The 16,489-nt window shown below is 40.6% G+C and overlaps 1 long non-coding RNA gene across 2 annotated transcripts; it reads left to right on the top strand.

The window, feature by feature from the left end:
- The first annotated feature begins 758 nt into the window (after positions 1–758).
- On the top strand, positions 759–9,381 carry LOC107402810 (uncharacterized). 2 transcript variants are annotated; one of them, XR_001580028.3, is made up of 2 exons: positions 759–857; positions 7,468–9,381. It is a non-coding gene; the product is annotated as an uncharacterized LOC107402810 (long non-coding RNA). The 2 variants fall into 2 exon arrangements; XR_013045267.1 differs by having other exon boundaries at positions 782–879.
- The last annotated feature ends 7,108 nt before the right edge of the window (positions 9,382–16,489 follow it).

Below are 16,489 nucleotides of genomic sequence, written 5' to 3'. Positions count from 1 at the left end.
ACTCTACTCAGGTATGTGTGCACCTGACTCGGGTAGGGTCCCTATCACATACAAGCAGCTGTGTGATGTTGGGAAAGTGACTTTCCTGCTTGTCATTTTAATTTCCTCCTTTTTGCAATAAAACAACGCTCTCTGGTGGCCTCTGGGTTATGGCCAGGCAGGTTGTTTTTGTTCTGTGTAAGGCTAGACCTGCCAACGACTATGGAATGGCAGGTGTACAGTCCTGGCCATAGGCCCTTGCTCTGGCACTCATGCATATACCAGCTAGGCCTGAGCGCCCCATTTGTCCTGCCCAAAGTCAGAGGTCTGAGATGCGCAGGCCTCCTTTCTCTAGAGGTTTGTTTGTTCCCCTTCAGCCACGCCAGACCCTTCCCACCAAAGCCACATCCCACCAGAAAGTGCCAGCCTCCATATAGAGCCCCATCCAACATATCCAATCAAGTAATGGGATGTGGGGCCTAAGCCCGCCCCTGGGGCTCTTTAGCCCAGTGAGCATTCTGGGAAGAGTTAAACCCTCCCTCCCTCCTCTTCCCCCTCCTCCTCCTCCTCCCCCTCCTCCTCCTCCTCCCCCTCCTCCTCCTCCCCCTCCTCCTCCTCCTCCCCCTCCTCCTCCCCCTCCTCCTCCTCCTCCCCCTCCTCCTCCTCCTCCCCCTCCTCCTCCTCCTCCTCCTCCCCCTCCTCCTCCTCCTCCCCCTCCTCCTCCTCCTCCCCCCCCTTCCCCCTCAGCTTGCCTCATGCCTAGAACTTAGAGCGTGCGTGCGAGCGTGCGTGCGTGCATGCACGTTAGAAACCGTTAAGAAACCGCCGAGGAAGGAGCTGCTGAGGCGTGGAGGAGGAGATCTGTGGAGTTTAACATGGTGAGAGCAGCCCCAGGCCAAGGTGGGGCCTGCCTCTGGGTCTCTGAGGGTGGGACACCGCCATCTCAGAGTCTCCTCACATCTCAAGGTCCCATAGGAGCGGTGAAGGTAAAGCGGCCCCGAAGGCCACAGCCTCCTCTTAGCCCAGGACCAGTAAGGGCCAGGGCAACATGTCTTCCCAGAGCCTGGTGACTCCTCCCAGTCCAAGTTCTCATAAGGCCAACATGCCCTCTATGATGATTCAGGGTGGCAGACTGCAGTTCCTGCCTGGAGTCCCAGGCCTGCAGAGGCTGACAAATAAGTGCAAGAGTTCGAGGCCAGCCCACCCTCTTAGGACCCCAGTCTCAAAAAAAATATATATATATATATATATATTACACCAAAAGAGGGTGGCAGATAGGCCTTTGGAGAGGGAGCTTTAGTTTTCTGCTTGCCAATAACCAGTGCCCTTGACTGAGTGAACAAACAGTAGTGTTGGTTCCAGAAGTTTCTGGAAGCTCCCAAGCTTTCTAGTCTAGTGCTCACCATAGGAAAGTGAAAGTTACTAAGCCCAGAGAGCCTTTCTTTTAAGACAGTCTCTCGTAGCCCATGTTGGTCTCCGGTTCAATATGTAGGAGGAGATGCCCTGGAACACCTGGTAGGCCCACCCTCTGCCTCCTCCTTGCAGGGATTACAGGCATTTGACACCAGTTCCCCCAGCTGCCCAAAGAACCTTTCTGTGGTTTGTGGATGTGGCTCTTTCTCGTGTTCTGTGGCTTATAGGTAGGATCACTTGTTCACATTAGAAAGCAATTCTGAGATATATGCTGTGGCATGCTGTAATCCCAACACTAGGAAGGCTGAGGCAGGAAAATTGGATATTAAAGACTAGTCTGCATTAGTGAATTTGAGGCCAGCATGGGCTAGGAGGCCTTCTCTTAAGAGAGAAAAAAGTAAAACTGAGAATGTTTTTTAATGATTTTTTTCTTCATTTATTTTAAATATATGTCTGTGAGAAGCATGTGTTCATTGAAAATACTTGTATTCACTTGAAAGGAACACATGTTACAAATACCAGACAAGACCTATGTCTGCACAGCCAGAATTTGTCTTTGTTTTTGTGACAGGGTCTTATAAACCATGGGAGCCTCAAACTCCTCTTCCTGCCTCAGCCCCTAATTGAGCTGGTTACTGTCATATACTAACGCTTGTGGCTTGATCATTATTTTTCATTAAAAAGAAAGAAAGAAATTGTTCACTTTTGTTGACAACTTCCATCTTGTTTTGTGCTTATGACACAATCCTGATAGGCATGGGACTTGGTAACACGTTCTACTTGGCTTTCTGTTACTATGGTAAAATACTGACCAAAGCATCTTGGGGGAGGAAAGGGTTTACTTGGCTTCCGGGCTATCGTCTGTCATCGGGAGACACCTAGGCAGGAACTGAAGGAGACCATGGGGGAATACTGCTTGCTTGCCTGCTCAGCCTGCTTACCTACACTGCCCAGGTCTAAATGCCTACGAATAGCACTGCCCACATTGAGTTGGACCCTGCCACATTGGTCATCAGTCAGGGAAATGCCCCACAGACATGTTCACATTCCCTCTTCCCAGGTGACACCAGCTTGCAAACCAGCACCATGGCTTTGCATATGCCTCTTCAAATTAACCCTTGAGAACTTGAGCGAATTCTCTGAAAACTTACCTAGACTCTTAATATTTGTTTCTGTGTCTGGTTTGGGGTTAGGTTTGTCATTTGATTCATCCCCTCAACTAGCTTGTTATTTAGACATCTTTTTAACAAATTAATAGTTGTGTCTGGGGCACTGGAGGCTCACAGGCTACTCAACACAGACCTCCTTCCAGTCAGCTCATGTCAGACAGCTGCCAGACCTTGGGGCTCGTTCATTGTGTGTTGTATCAGCCGAGCCAAATAGAGTTTATATTTTACAGATTATTTGTGCCAAAATTTCTGTCTTTGGTTATAGTGAACTTCAACTTTTGTAAAACTCTTTTAATTAAACACATATGATGAGTGACAATCTTTACTACACATGATGAATGACAAGATGGTGATGGAATTCAGGCACACAGTTCCTTTCAATGACTAAGACCAACAAAATGCTAAGAAATCCCTTATAATGTTTAAATTTTACATATTAATTTACATCAAGTCTGGACAACTCAGATTTCTTATATTTTCCAATTGTTGTATGTTTTTCTGTTGTTATCTTTTTTATGATTCTGGGATCCATAATGACCTTATGATTCTTACTCATCATTTGTTTGATCACAATCCTTTATCCCACAACTGAGCATATGAGAATGAACTGATATCATATATAACATATACAATATAGGTGCAAGCCTCTCTGCATCCATAAAACTAAATAGAGAAATTATGAGATAATGCCTTTAAAATCCCACATATATGTATATAGGTGAGGTATATACACATGAGTACAGTTGCCACAGAGACAAGAAGAGGTCCAGATTCTCTGGAACTAGAGTTACTGGTGTTTGATTATGAGTCACTGTGATGGGTAATAGGAAGTGAACTCAGGTTCTCTGCAAGAGCACATTGTGTTTTTTTCTGGTAGCTCACCTCTATCCCATCATTCAAAAATTTTTAAAGTTTAGAAGATAATAAAATTATGGTCATTATCTTTAGTTATATATAAAGAAATAACCCCTTAGGCAAAATTAATCTTATTATTCTGTACATATAATTAATTAATGAAATAACATGTCATTATTGTCATGCAAAACAATTTGTTCATTTACATCCCTTTATTTCCCTGTTACACTCCCTTCATCTAAACTATGTCCCCTTACATTTCCTTAGCATTGCTCCTCCTCCTTTCATATTTTTTATAAATTCCATTTATGAGATAAGGTATGTGTTATTTGTGTTTGGGGGAATTATCTATTTCTCTACCCTGAAGATATATAGTTGTAACAATTTTCTTGGGAATTATGTAATCTCTACATAATTTGTCTTTATGAATGAACTCTTTATTTATTTATATTTTCTTTATCCATTCATAGATTGGTGGATATCTAGGCTCATTCCATAACTTGTTAATTTCAGGTAGTGCAGTGATAAACACATTCACACACATATGATTCAATATAGTGAGTTCACGTTCATAAGTATGCATGCCCTGGAGTGATACAACTAACTGGTATGTCTAATTAAATTTTCACTCAGAACCATCATTGTAGAATTCATAGTGCTGGGAATGTTTTGCAGTCCAGTAAACAATATATATGTTCCTTTTTTCCTTTCCAGCATTTAAAAAAGTTTTACATGTAGTGAAAAATGCAATCCTTAAAAAGACACATAAATGTGAAATTATGGGGCAATCTTAATATTATTCATCACCTAACATAAGGATCATTTCTCTCTTTTTTGTTTACACTTTATTTGATTAGTGTGAGAAATGGGTCTGGGGATGCAAGAAAAACCACCACACCATCCACAGTATTTGAGCTAAGTGTAAGTCCTGCTGAGAATTTATTCTAATGCAAATAGTTGCCATGCCTTACTCTAAGTGCTCAGAGCTTGACCTCATGTTTCTACACAGCTGGTCATCTGAAAGTGGCCCACTTGATGAGTAGAATGCGCTTTTGAGTTCCTATTGCAGCTTCGCACACATATTTGTGACAGGTGGGAACACAAACCACCACGCTGAGGAGCTGTTGTGCACATATTTGTATTTCAAGAAATGTTGCCCTGGGATTTCATCTGAGTAGATTCTTTATAGTTTTTTTTTGTTTGTTTGTTTGTTTTTTTTTGAATGAAGTTTTGTCTTACTTAACCACACATACATACAACAGTCACATTAAAATATTTCTGTTCACTATAGTGATTGGAAATAAGATAGGAAAAGAAATACAAAAGAAAAAGAAAGTCAAAGAATCCTAACTTAGAGATGATATAATTCTATACACAGGACACTCTAAAGAGTAGTGAAACTGCAATTGAGCTAATACCATTTTCTTTTTTTTATTTTTATTTTTTAAATTACACTCATGATATTCATTAATTACACTCATGATATCAATCACATTTGTGGTAATATCATTTTCAATAAAGTGAAAAAATACAAATTAACACATCAGTAGCCATCCTACATACCAATGACAAACACACTGAAAAAGAAATCCAAGACACACACACACACACACACACACACGCACACGCACACGCACGCACGCACACACAAATGCATGCACACACAGTCATAGGAGTAAATATAACCAAGGACATGAAAAATATCTGTAGTGAACATTTTATAGACACTGAAGAAGAATTTCAGGAGGATAATAGATGTTGAGAAGACCTATGCCTTTTTAAAATTGAGATTATCATACAATTATTTCATTTCTCCCTTTCCTTTCCATCATCTAAACCCTGATATATACACCTCCTTCATCTCTTTCTAAATCATGTCCTCTTTTTTTTAATAATTGGTGTTACATGCATGTATGTCTATGTAATACATATATACTCTTTAAATATGACCTGCTCATTTTGTATACTATGACTTGATTGTGTGTCTCCAGGGCTGACTATTGAATAAGCAACTGTGTGATTCCCTGGGAAGTCTCTCCCAGGCTCAGCATCCCTTTGTTGCCTGTAGTTCTCTGTGTAGGACTAGAGCTTGTGCCTAAGGATTACAAGAGTAAATCTTGGGGAAATGGACGTTTTATGAAATTAAATCTATATATTAAATGCAATTCTATTCAGACTTCCAATGCAGTTTTCACAGACTTAAGAATCTACAAATAATTATATAGAAGCAAAAGAGACCAAGAATAATCAACACATCTAGACAAAGACTTAATATTAATTATGAATTCTCAGCCAGTTGCTCAGTCTTATTACTAACTAGCTCTCACAACTTAAATTAACCCATTTCTGTTCATCTACATTCTGACACATGGTACTACCTCTCTTTTATCTTGCACCTTCTGTTTTCTCCCCATCTCACTGGTGACTCCTCTAAATCCTCTCTTCTTCCCACTGTCCTTAGTCTGGTTTTCCCACCTAACTTTATAGTGTCAAGCTATTGGCCAGTCAGCTTCTTTATTAAACTAATCACAGTGTAATTTATATAGTGTACGGAAGAATTATTTCCCAGCAGCAGTGGGCTGTGGTGAATAGACAGACTCACAACTGGCCAAAGTTTAGAGAATGCATAACTGTGAAGTGTGCAGACCTCAACAGGATGTCCGAATCCCACCTTCCAAGGCTCAGGGACTACTTTGCAAGAGATAGGCAGAAGTTGTAGATGATTCTGTGAAATGGTGTCCAGGACACAGTGATCATTACACACAGAAAGGGGCTCATAAGGCCACACCCCTCAGACTTTATGCAGTTAATGTGTGCTGGGTGATGGGGTGTCATATAATTAACAGAAAAGGAAATACAAGTAAGCAACCATACTTGAACTCTGTGGATGCTAAGAACAATATGGCAGTTTGGGGGGTGTTTTTACTCGTGTTTTAACAGAGTATGTAAACTTCATCAGAGCTGGTGTGTGACTATACAATCCACAAAAATTTACTGATGCCTATTATGTCCAAAGGAAACTCCAATTCCCAAAACTCCAAGGGCAGCCCCGGATATTCAGAAATGGGCTCAACCTGGACTTTTGGAGGATTTCTGGAGGGTAGACAAAAGCCAACATTCCTCAGAAACTTGTGAAGCTGATTCCCCTCTACCCAAAGGTGTCATTTCTCTTATGACTGACAGTAGAGACAAATGGCTCCCTGTGGTGTGTATTACCACAATAAGGCACATGCCACCTCTAGGCTCCTTTGTATCACAAGTACCTGTCACACATTTCAAAGTGCATGCTAGTGTCCTAGGTCTTCTCCCTCCTCTACTCTAAACCCCCTCTAGTTCACAAGCATCCCTCCCCAGCCTCTCAGTCTCTTTATAAACCTGTCTTTCTGCCTCTGTCTCCTGTCTCTGTCCCCTGCTCCCATCTCCCCCTCTACTTCTACCTCTATCTCTCTGATCTGTTTCTTCTATTATGGTCAGGTGCAAACGGCTCACTATGTTCAGCTAACTTCTCCCTCTGCTCTGGACATCCCAGATGCCTCTATCTGTCCTGTCTCTGGAATCTATACTAAAATCCTTCCCATTTAACCAACCATACCACCGAGCAGTCATGTTGTCAGTTTATACAATGCCAAGAAACAGCTTAAAATTGTTGCATAGTACATTTTAATGGGAAAATATTACAAACATATACAGAATTAAATATATACTGTGTCATCTTTCGGAAAAATACTTACTAAATTTCTATATTTTATAAATCTTTCTGACAGATTGTGACTTGATATGTCAGTAGGTCCTGATAGGTGCTTCTTTCAAAGAACCTAATGATCAGCTTCAGCAGCAACTAAAAAAAAAAAAATCTTATGTACTATCATCAGTATCACTGTGTTTAAGAAGGTATGAGAATGTGGAGTCTTATTTTGTTGTTTTTACACAGATGTTGTTTCTATTGGAGTGTTTGTTTCCAAGATGAAGCTATCCTCATAAGTCACAGTATATGGACACAGAAAAATACAAACTAATATTTAACAGTTATATTTCTCTGCTTGCCTTTCAGAAACCACAAGGTTCTCATTAGGAATGAAAATAATTCCCTCATTCCAGAATAGGAGACAACCATGAACCTACCAACTTTACTTGGTCAAAACTGACCTTGTTATTTTTTTGTGATGTATTTTCAATATGATCGGAAAAATGAATCAATTTTTTTCTGGTTCTAGATAATGCTGAAATAGCCCTATATAAAGCATGAAATTTATTTATTGTAAGTACTAGTGCCAAAGAAAATTAGTTTTCTAGTACAAAAATCTTCAGCTATTTTAAACATTGCTGTGGTTATCTTTTTTTGTTTCTGGTATCTCTTGAATAATTTTCTCTGTGTAGCACTTGTTGAAGTCAGTGTATCACCCATGTCGTCACCGATAACAGAAAGGCCAGAAACCACATCAAGGATGTTACGAGGAGCAGTAGCAGGTCTGGTGCCAGAATAGGAAGAGGTGGAGTGTCATTGTTCACATTACGGCCAATGTATATCAGTTGTTTCTATGGAATAAAAATTACGTCAGCATCCTGAGTAGGATTCAGAGCTTCACCTGGGACATGAACAGAAGCAGATTCCTGATCAGTAGTGAATCTACCACATTTGTGTTCAGCTCTAGGACAAGCTTCAAGAGCCGAGTCGGCATTTTGAAAGGGTCCATGATGTCACCCAATGTGGTGGCCAAGAGTGGGCTCAGGGTCAGCATGTGGTCTGCCCCTTGCATGCCCAGTGTAAAACCTAAAGGAAGTGTGGGATTTAGGGCAGCGTTCTGAGCTATACCTACATCATTTTTATCAGATGCCTCACCAGTGCCACCAGCACATGCAGGAGCTGGCTCAATGTTGGCAGCAGCATCCTGAGCTGCATCCAAGTCAACTTTCTCATCCACCTCTCCAGTGTCACCTCTCACCAGCACATGCAGAAGGATTTGGCTCAATGTCAGCAGTGAAAAAAAAAGCACAGCAATACTATGCTCATATGGTACATAAAGAAAAACTTCTGCCTTCTTCAAACTTTAAGGAAATTTTGAGATGTTGGTTTTCATTTCATAGATTTCACTCATTCGCACCTATCAGTGTCAGAGTCTTGATTTATAGTCCCTAAATGGTTGTGTGCTCAGTCTAAGCCACTGATAGCCTGTAACTTCTGCTTCCTTTCTACTTGAGTAAAAGGCCCAGAATTTTTAGAAATCTTAAAAAGGACCTGCTCATCTTTATGCCTTCCTTGCATCTGCTCTTTGCTACCTGACCTCATCATTCTCTGTATTATGGGAAGATTTAAAAAAAAAAAAAAAAAAGTAAATGTGTCCTATCCTGTCGTTATGACTGGGATTTTGCATTCCAGCCACATTAAGAGAATGTGACAACGAGGGGCTTTGGAACAAAAGGAACCGCTCTCTTCTGCACTGCATTCCCCATGGCCTTTCACAGTTGCCCATTGGGGTCCTGGGATAGCAGAACAGTGAGGGTGACTTCTGAAATGCATGAACAAAGTTTGCACTATCCACAGCAGAGGAGAACCGTGGAGCTGCAAGTAAGGATTCTGGGAGATGCCTTCTAAATTCTCACTCCTTAACCGTGACTGTTATCCCTGGAGGATGGATGCAATGGTCTGTTCCAGCACCACTGTGGTGGCTTGAATGAGAACAGCCCCCACGGGCTCAAATATTTGGATGCTTGGTCTCCAGTTAGTGGAACTATTTTGGGGAGGATTAGGAGGTGTGGCCTTGTTGGAGGAGGTGTGCCACTGGGGGTGGGCTTTGAGGTTTCAGAAAACTGGTGCCATTTCCAGTGAGCTCTCTTCCCTGTGTGGGTCAGCTGTCAGCTCTCAGTTGCTGCTCCAGCACCATGCCTGCCTGAACCATGGGTGACAGATCTGTATGTATTACATTGGAACCATAAGCCCCACTCCATATAAACCCTTCTAAAAGTTGTTCTGGTCATGATGTTTTATTATAGCAATAGAAAGTAACTAATCATCTACTTACAGTAAGAGTGATATGAACAAAGCCTGAAGGATTCATTCAAAGCTCTGGTGGGGTATTATTCAGTGAATCATGCCAAAAAAAAAAAAAAAAAAAAAACAGGTGAGACAGTTCCATAATGCTGGTTAGATAGGATACATAGAACAACAACTAATTTAATCAGATACACTTAGGAAGTGTGAATTTTGGAAATGCATTTGATGCTGCCTGGCAGATGGGAAGCATCAACATTTATTCCATAACAAATAATGACTCCAGGTCTTTGTCATTCATGACATCTCAGTGAAACTCCTAATTTAGCAGTCTACATTTACCTTTTAGTACGACGTTTGAGGTGGTCATGTGCTACTTATGTGAAAACATTCACATTCCAAAACTCACCCAGCATCATCAAACGATGTAACAGAGATGATTAAAATAGCTTAAGAAGCATTGTTGATCAAAGAAGATGAGGAAGTATACATCTTACATGTGTGTCCAAACTGTTCAAATGAATCATGTGAAATTTTCAGTTCATTGGTTACACTGAGAATGATGAACATATCAAAGCATGTGATAATTGTCACACTTAGATAAATTTTCATATTCCATGTATCCTCACTCATTGCTTCTTCCTCACTAACTAAGCATGTGTAAGCCAGTTATAAAAAAGGAAAGAAGGCCACATGATACAAAGACACGTGCCACTTGGAAAACAAACACTGAAAATAAATGAGAAGACCCTGAAGATATTTTCCTGAACTGTTAGTTATGCAACAGGAGTACTAATGAATATATAGACATCATTTATCAGAATACACAAGTTCATAGGATTCTAGAAATTATTACTGGGTTGTGTACACGTGTGCATGCAGTTCTGTACCTATTTGTGCTGTGCTGTTGTGTGTGTGTGTGTGTGTGGTCTACCTTTTTAATGAAAAGATGAGAGAGATTGTTAGCAGTTCAGAGTGGAAATGATATGGAGGAAACCATGAACTTCTTATTGCCATGTGAGCTTTTTCTTTCTGCAAAGCTAGGCACCATCCTTGGAACATGCCTGTGTCGTTGCTAACTCTACGTCTTCATGAAGACTTCTCTTTAGTCTTCTGTGAGCACGTGGAACTGACATCTAGCTCAGATCTGTAATTTTATACTAATTATACTGCAATTACCAGGCAGTGGCTTCTGGGAAAGTCTTGTGATAGTTTGGTTTTATGTAAGTTTAACATCAGAAAAGTGATGCCTATTTTTAGTTCACTCATGACTTATTTCTTTAAAAAATAGAAAACACTACTCTTTAGTTGACTTGGGCATATATCTCATTGCTATTAATGAAGTTGTGGTTTGTAGTTTAATCATTTGCATATCAAAGATATTGGTTCCTTTTCATGCCAGCTGTACTCCATGGTCATCATACTCACATTATTTACTTTCCATATCATAAAAATTCCATATTAGTATAAAATTCTATTGGTACTAAACAAGTTAATTTATATTCTAATGAATTTTCTCTGAAATCTTATGACTGGCAAGTTTTTGCTTATTAAAAGTACTTGAGATCTATCTCTCTGCTAAGTCCTCCCTTGACTAAATATTTCTCAATCTGATTATATATAGTAGCTACTATTAATTTGGAAACCAAATTCAACTACACTTAAAAGAAAAGTTTTCTTTCTGACAATATTAAAATTACAGTTACTAATGGTTTCATTAGGTGTAATATGTAAAATCTGTCTCTTTCTCTCCTTATGTTGAACTTAGATGCTTCAAGGTAATTAGCTAGTTAACAATCTGTAGTGGAGGTCAGCAGCTGGTGTAAGTAGGGTCTGCAGACAGAGCTAGCTCTTCTGCTTGCTTTATATCTTCTGAGTGGGGTTTAAAACACAAAAGAGAGCTATTACTTTTGCACTTGCTGTGACAGAGTATCTACAAAAATTATTCAGGGGAGGAAGCTTGTGGGTGCAGGGAACTTCCGTCAGTTACAGTGGGGAAGGCCAACGGGGGCTTGGTCGGGGGCAGTGATCTGTTGCTTCTCACATGCTGTTAGGACAGGAAGCAGACAGGTACTCAGAACACCGCGGTACCAGAAATGATGATGACCATTGACACCCACCACCAGCAACCTTCTGCTAGCTATAACAAATCCCAAAGGTTAAGCAGTCTCCCAAACTGTAACCAAGTGTTCCAATATGAGCCCCTCTTCTCTCTGTGTCTCTCTTTCTCTTGCTCTGCGATTGTGTGTTAATGCCAGAATATTTTCAAAGTATAAATCAGAGGGCCAGTGAGATGGCTAAGTGGATAAAGGTACTTGCCAGAATGACTGACAACTTGAATTTAATCCCTGAGACTGAAATGGTGGGAGGAGAGAACTGACTCCTATAAATTTTCCTTTGACCTCCACACTTCTGCTATGCCACATATGAGTCTTGCCCCATCTGCCAAATAAATGGAGACCAGGGTGTCTGTCCTTGAACTGACAGAGACCAGAGTGCCTCTGCTCCATGAGTGCAGGGATTAAAGGTGTGCACCAACATGCCCAGTCTCCTATCGCTGCTCTTCCTATAGATTCTCTGGATTTCAATGTGTCAAACTGGCAGGCTGATGAGGCCTAGGGTCCAGGATATTAGCAAACATCCTAAGACTGGCTGCTTGCTTCCACTTATGACATCTTGGCTTATACTCTAATCATCTGAATATCAAACATATTCATTCTGGGGTCTGGAAAGATGGTGAGCAGTTTATAACAATTGTTGCTCTTGCAAAGGACCTGGGTTTGACTCACAGCACCCACATCTTGGCTGACAACCATCTGGAACAGCAATTCCAGGGGATCAGATGCCCTCTTGGATGTCTGTGGGCAGGACACACACAAGGTGCACAAAGAGAATGAATAAAAAACATTTATATACATAATTTAAAACATACAAGTATGTTGGTTACTTTCATGTTGACTATAACTAATCCAGAAGTCATTTATTCTCTGTATTTTTATGAGTTCTCCACACTTGTGTTAAAAATGTGCTCACTTTCTTACCTTTGCTTCCATAGACTAATTGACTGTCACTCAGAACAGTGCTTCTCAGCCTGTGGGTCATGACACACTTGGGGAATCATAGACTCTTTCACAGGGGTCACCTAAGACCTTTTGAAAATACAGATATTGACATCATGATTCATAACATTAGCAAAATTACAGTTTTGAAGTAGCAACTAAAATAATTTTATGGTTGGGAGTGGTCACCACAAATGAGGAACTGTATTAAAGGGTCACAGCATTAGGAAGGTTGAGGGCCACTTACTTAGAAGGTGACTGGCATGGGTGTGCCCAGGAGTGAGGGTGTGAATGAGGTGAAGGACGTGTTCGAGGCTGGGTTCCTGTTCTCTGACACTATTTGCAATACTTCAGGCATAGGCACACAGAGGCATCATTTCCCTCACAACAAGCAAATATGTTACTTTTCAAATTACTGGACATTACCATTAAACATGTTTGTTCTTCAGAGCTATTAGGTATTGGCTCTCCCTGAGAACACAGGTTCATTTCAGATTTTCTAAGAACTGTTTGGTTCTTCTTTATACTGTAGATCTTGTTACAATGTAAATATTGTGTAGGTGTTTTCTGCCGTGGAAAGGTAAAGGATTAACCTTCTTGGTTTGGTTCTGAAAGGAACTTTTGGGGTACACACTTTCAAAACTTTTATTCCTTAGTAGTCACAGGGGATTGACACATGAAAAGTAGAAACTATTGCTTTAAAATACCTTCAAATATGCTTATCTATTTACAAATTACTACAATATCATCAAGAACTGAAAAAGATTTGTGCTAGCCTAGATTAAAAGAGAAAACCATGAACTTGGTTTTCTCTTGGCCTTGCCCTTGTGTTTGAGACTAAACTGAATTCCCTGTGTTTTAAAATTTCTAGATCTTATGTGACATGATTATTAATATTAAGAGATCCCTTTCATCAGTGTTTCTCTTCCGTGGTTGGGAGGCAAAAATGAATATTTTCCATTTATAAGTAAACACTGATTTAATTACTAGTGTCCTCCATATCATAGTACCTATGAAACTGCTTTATAGAAACCCATTTGTCCACTTATTTACATTCAAAAATTATTAAAATGCAACTTATGATTCACACAAACCCTCACTCTAGGGCTCCAGGTTACAAACAGGTTTCCTAACCTCCAGCAGCTTACAGTAATGAAGTTGCTTTAATATAAATCTATAAGTATCTATTTAAAACTCCACCAATATTTTAAATGTTTAAAAGTAGCACAAATAATTTAAGTGTATATTATTTTAAAATACAGAACAAAAAAAAATCCAGAAGTTAATGTTACTGTATGGTAATTGAATCTTCACTTCTAGAACTACTGGTTAATTGGGGAAAAGATACTTACTGTTTAACTAGAGGAAGAGTTTTCAACGTACATGTAGGGAGTCAAATAGAAACACACTGTAATGTCTTCATAATGAAAACTTTGGTGAACAGATCACAAGTGGCTAAATTTCCACAGTTTCCTGCTAGTGTAAATGTGAAGCAAAGACAGAAACAGAGGAGATGCTCTCATATGTGATCCTGAAATAAGAATGTCTAAGGGAAGATAAAAACTACCTGCATTTATGCACGTGGGTGATTCCTGGATAACTGAAATAACCCATTAAAATGTGTTCACGTGTATTATCATAGTCATGTTTTAAAAGCACTCTGTGTATTTATTTCTGCAAACCATCCTTGGTCAAACATCAAACGTCTTCTATTTTGTGAGAACTGCACTAAATCCTCTACTCACTGTGTTTCCAGTCCATTCTCTTATTGGGCCACCACTACCTGCAAGGACTTACTGCTCACTCAGAATTTATATAGAAAGTTTTATATCTAAAAAATGGCTTCCTCTGACCAACTTTACATATAAAACTGTAATAAGTGGACTACTGCTGCATTTTAACAAAATTCATAAGAAAATGAATTTCACAATGGAGCATTTTACCTTAATTACAGAGGTGCTTTCATTGTCCTCTGCTGTAGGCCCAGGAACATCAGGTTTTTCAGAGAGCTTTTAGAATAAAAATATGGAATAATGGGTGGGTTTGGTCCTTTGAGCAACTCTGTTGAAATATTTGTTGCCTGTATATTATGTGATATTTTTGCAGTTATGTAATTCGAAGTTGACCTGTTTTAAAGGTTTTTGATGCCTTTGTGAGCTTCAACTTATCTCAATCTAGACAACATTCAGTTAAGACTCACTCATAGTTCTATTTAAAAATAGAAATTAAAACAGTGGCTTGGGAGATGGCTCATTCAATAAGAGTACTTGCTGTCCACACACAACAGCCTGAGTTTGAATCCTCAGTATCCACATGAAAAAATGGGCATGGATGCATGCACTTGTAACCCCAGGACTGTGGGTGGAATTGAGAGGGTATCATTTGGGCTTGTTCAGTGAGAGACCCTGACATACACACACACACACAGGAGGGGGCACGGTGGTTCCTCCCCACACTTTGCTCTGATGGCTGCAGTAACCGATGGCTTTGTGGTGATGTGCACAAACAACTTAATGCTCCTATTTCATCTTTCCCATACCCCTAAAGCACCATGGTCCATTTTCTGTCAAACCTTTTAGACATTTCATTGAGCCTCATGCGCTCTCCCAAGAAGTTGGTTTGGTAGAACATGAAATATACTCTATCTCTAAGCATCAAGTTGCCAACAATCTCAGAAGCCACCACATTTTTTGGTGCCTTGAAGCTGCTTTTTGATAGTTTGTCCACAAGTATATGATGAAGCTGTCACATGACTATTTTTATACTGAACAGGCATTTCTGTGTAGTGCGGAGTCTTTCTAGGGCACTGGAGAGCAACACTGTCCCCTCAGCTCTACTCCATCCAAACGACAATGAAGAGCCCCAAATTTTAGGGCTTCTGGTTGGTCAGTTCTGGACCAAGCACTTTGTTTCCCAACTTCCACCATTCTCGGATTTCACCACAGTTGTAGAACTCATTGAAGGGGCTACTAACCTGCTGTACAGAAGCATGTCTATAATGTCATTCTGAGGTGATCGTCAGCAAAAGCTAGGAGAGTCTTGAACCTTGCCATTTAACTCACACTCTTCCAAGCCAGCAACTTGCCCTAAACATATTAGTGACCTGAATGAATGACCTGAAAACTAATTTTTTAAAATATGTGTGTGTGGAACGTTATATGCACTGTATTTGTATGTATGTATGATTTGAGGTTCATCCATGCCAGTGTGCAGTTGTGATTAGAGTACAGACTTGGGCATCGACTCTCACCTTCAACCTTAGTTTTGTGACTGGGTCTCTTGATCATGAATGCCACCCCCAGGCTAGCTATCCAGTAAACTCCAAGGGATTCTCTGTCTCCATCTCCCATCTCAGCACAAGCTCTCCAGGATAATAGATGCACATAAAACCATCAGGCTTCATGTGGATTCTGGGCATCCAACCTCCCACTCTCATGTACGCACAGCAAGAGGGTGCCTGAGGTGACCTACCCTGGTGATCGGATGGCCGAACACCCTAACTGTCGTGATAGAACCCTCATCCAGTGACTGATGGAAGCAGATGCAGAGATCCATAGCCAAGCCCCAGGTGGAACTCCAGGAGTCCAATCAACAAGAGAGAAGAGGGATCATATAAGCAAGAGATATCAAGACCATGATTGGAAGATGTACAGAGACAACTAGGCAAACTAGTGGAAACACATGAACTGTGAACCAATAGCTGAGGAACCCCCATGGAAATGGACTAGGCCCTCTGGATAAATGAGACAGTTGTTTAGCTTGAACTATTTAGGGGGCCCCCAGGCAGTGAAACCGGGACCCATCCCTAGTGCATGAACTGGATTTTTGGAACCTAGTGCCTATTCTGAGACATTTTGCTCAGCCTTGGTGCAGGGAGAAGGGAATTGGACCTGCCTCAACTGAATGTACCAGGCTCTGCTGACTCCCCAGGGGAGATCTTGCCTTAGAGGAAGTGGGAATGGGGGTGGGGGAAGGCTGGGGGTTGGGAGGAGGGAGGACAGGGGAATCTGTGAATGATATGTAAA

Source organism: Peromyscus maniculatus, chromosome 17 (assembly GCF_049852395.1).
Source record: "Peromyscus maniculatus bairdii isolate BWxNUB_F1_BW_parent chromosome 17, HU_Pman_BW_mat_3.1, whole genome shotgun sequence".
Taxonomy (NCBI): domain Eukaryota; kingdom Metazoa; phylum Chordata; class Mammalia; order Rodentia; family Cricetidae; genus Peromyscus; species Peromyscus maniculatus.
The sequence above is the reverse complement of the archived record's forward strand: the minus strand, read 5'-3'. Positions and strand labels throughout refer to the sequence as shown.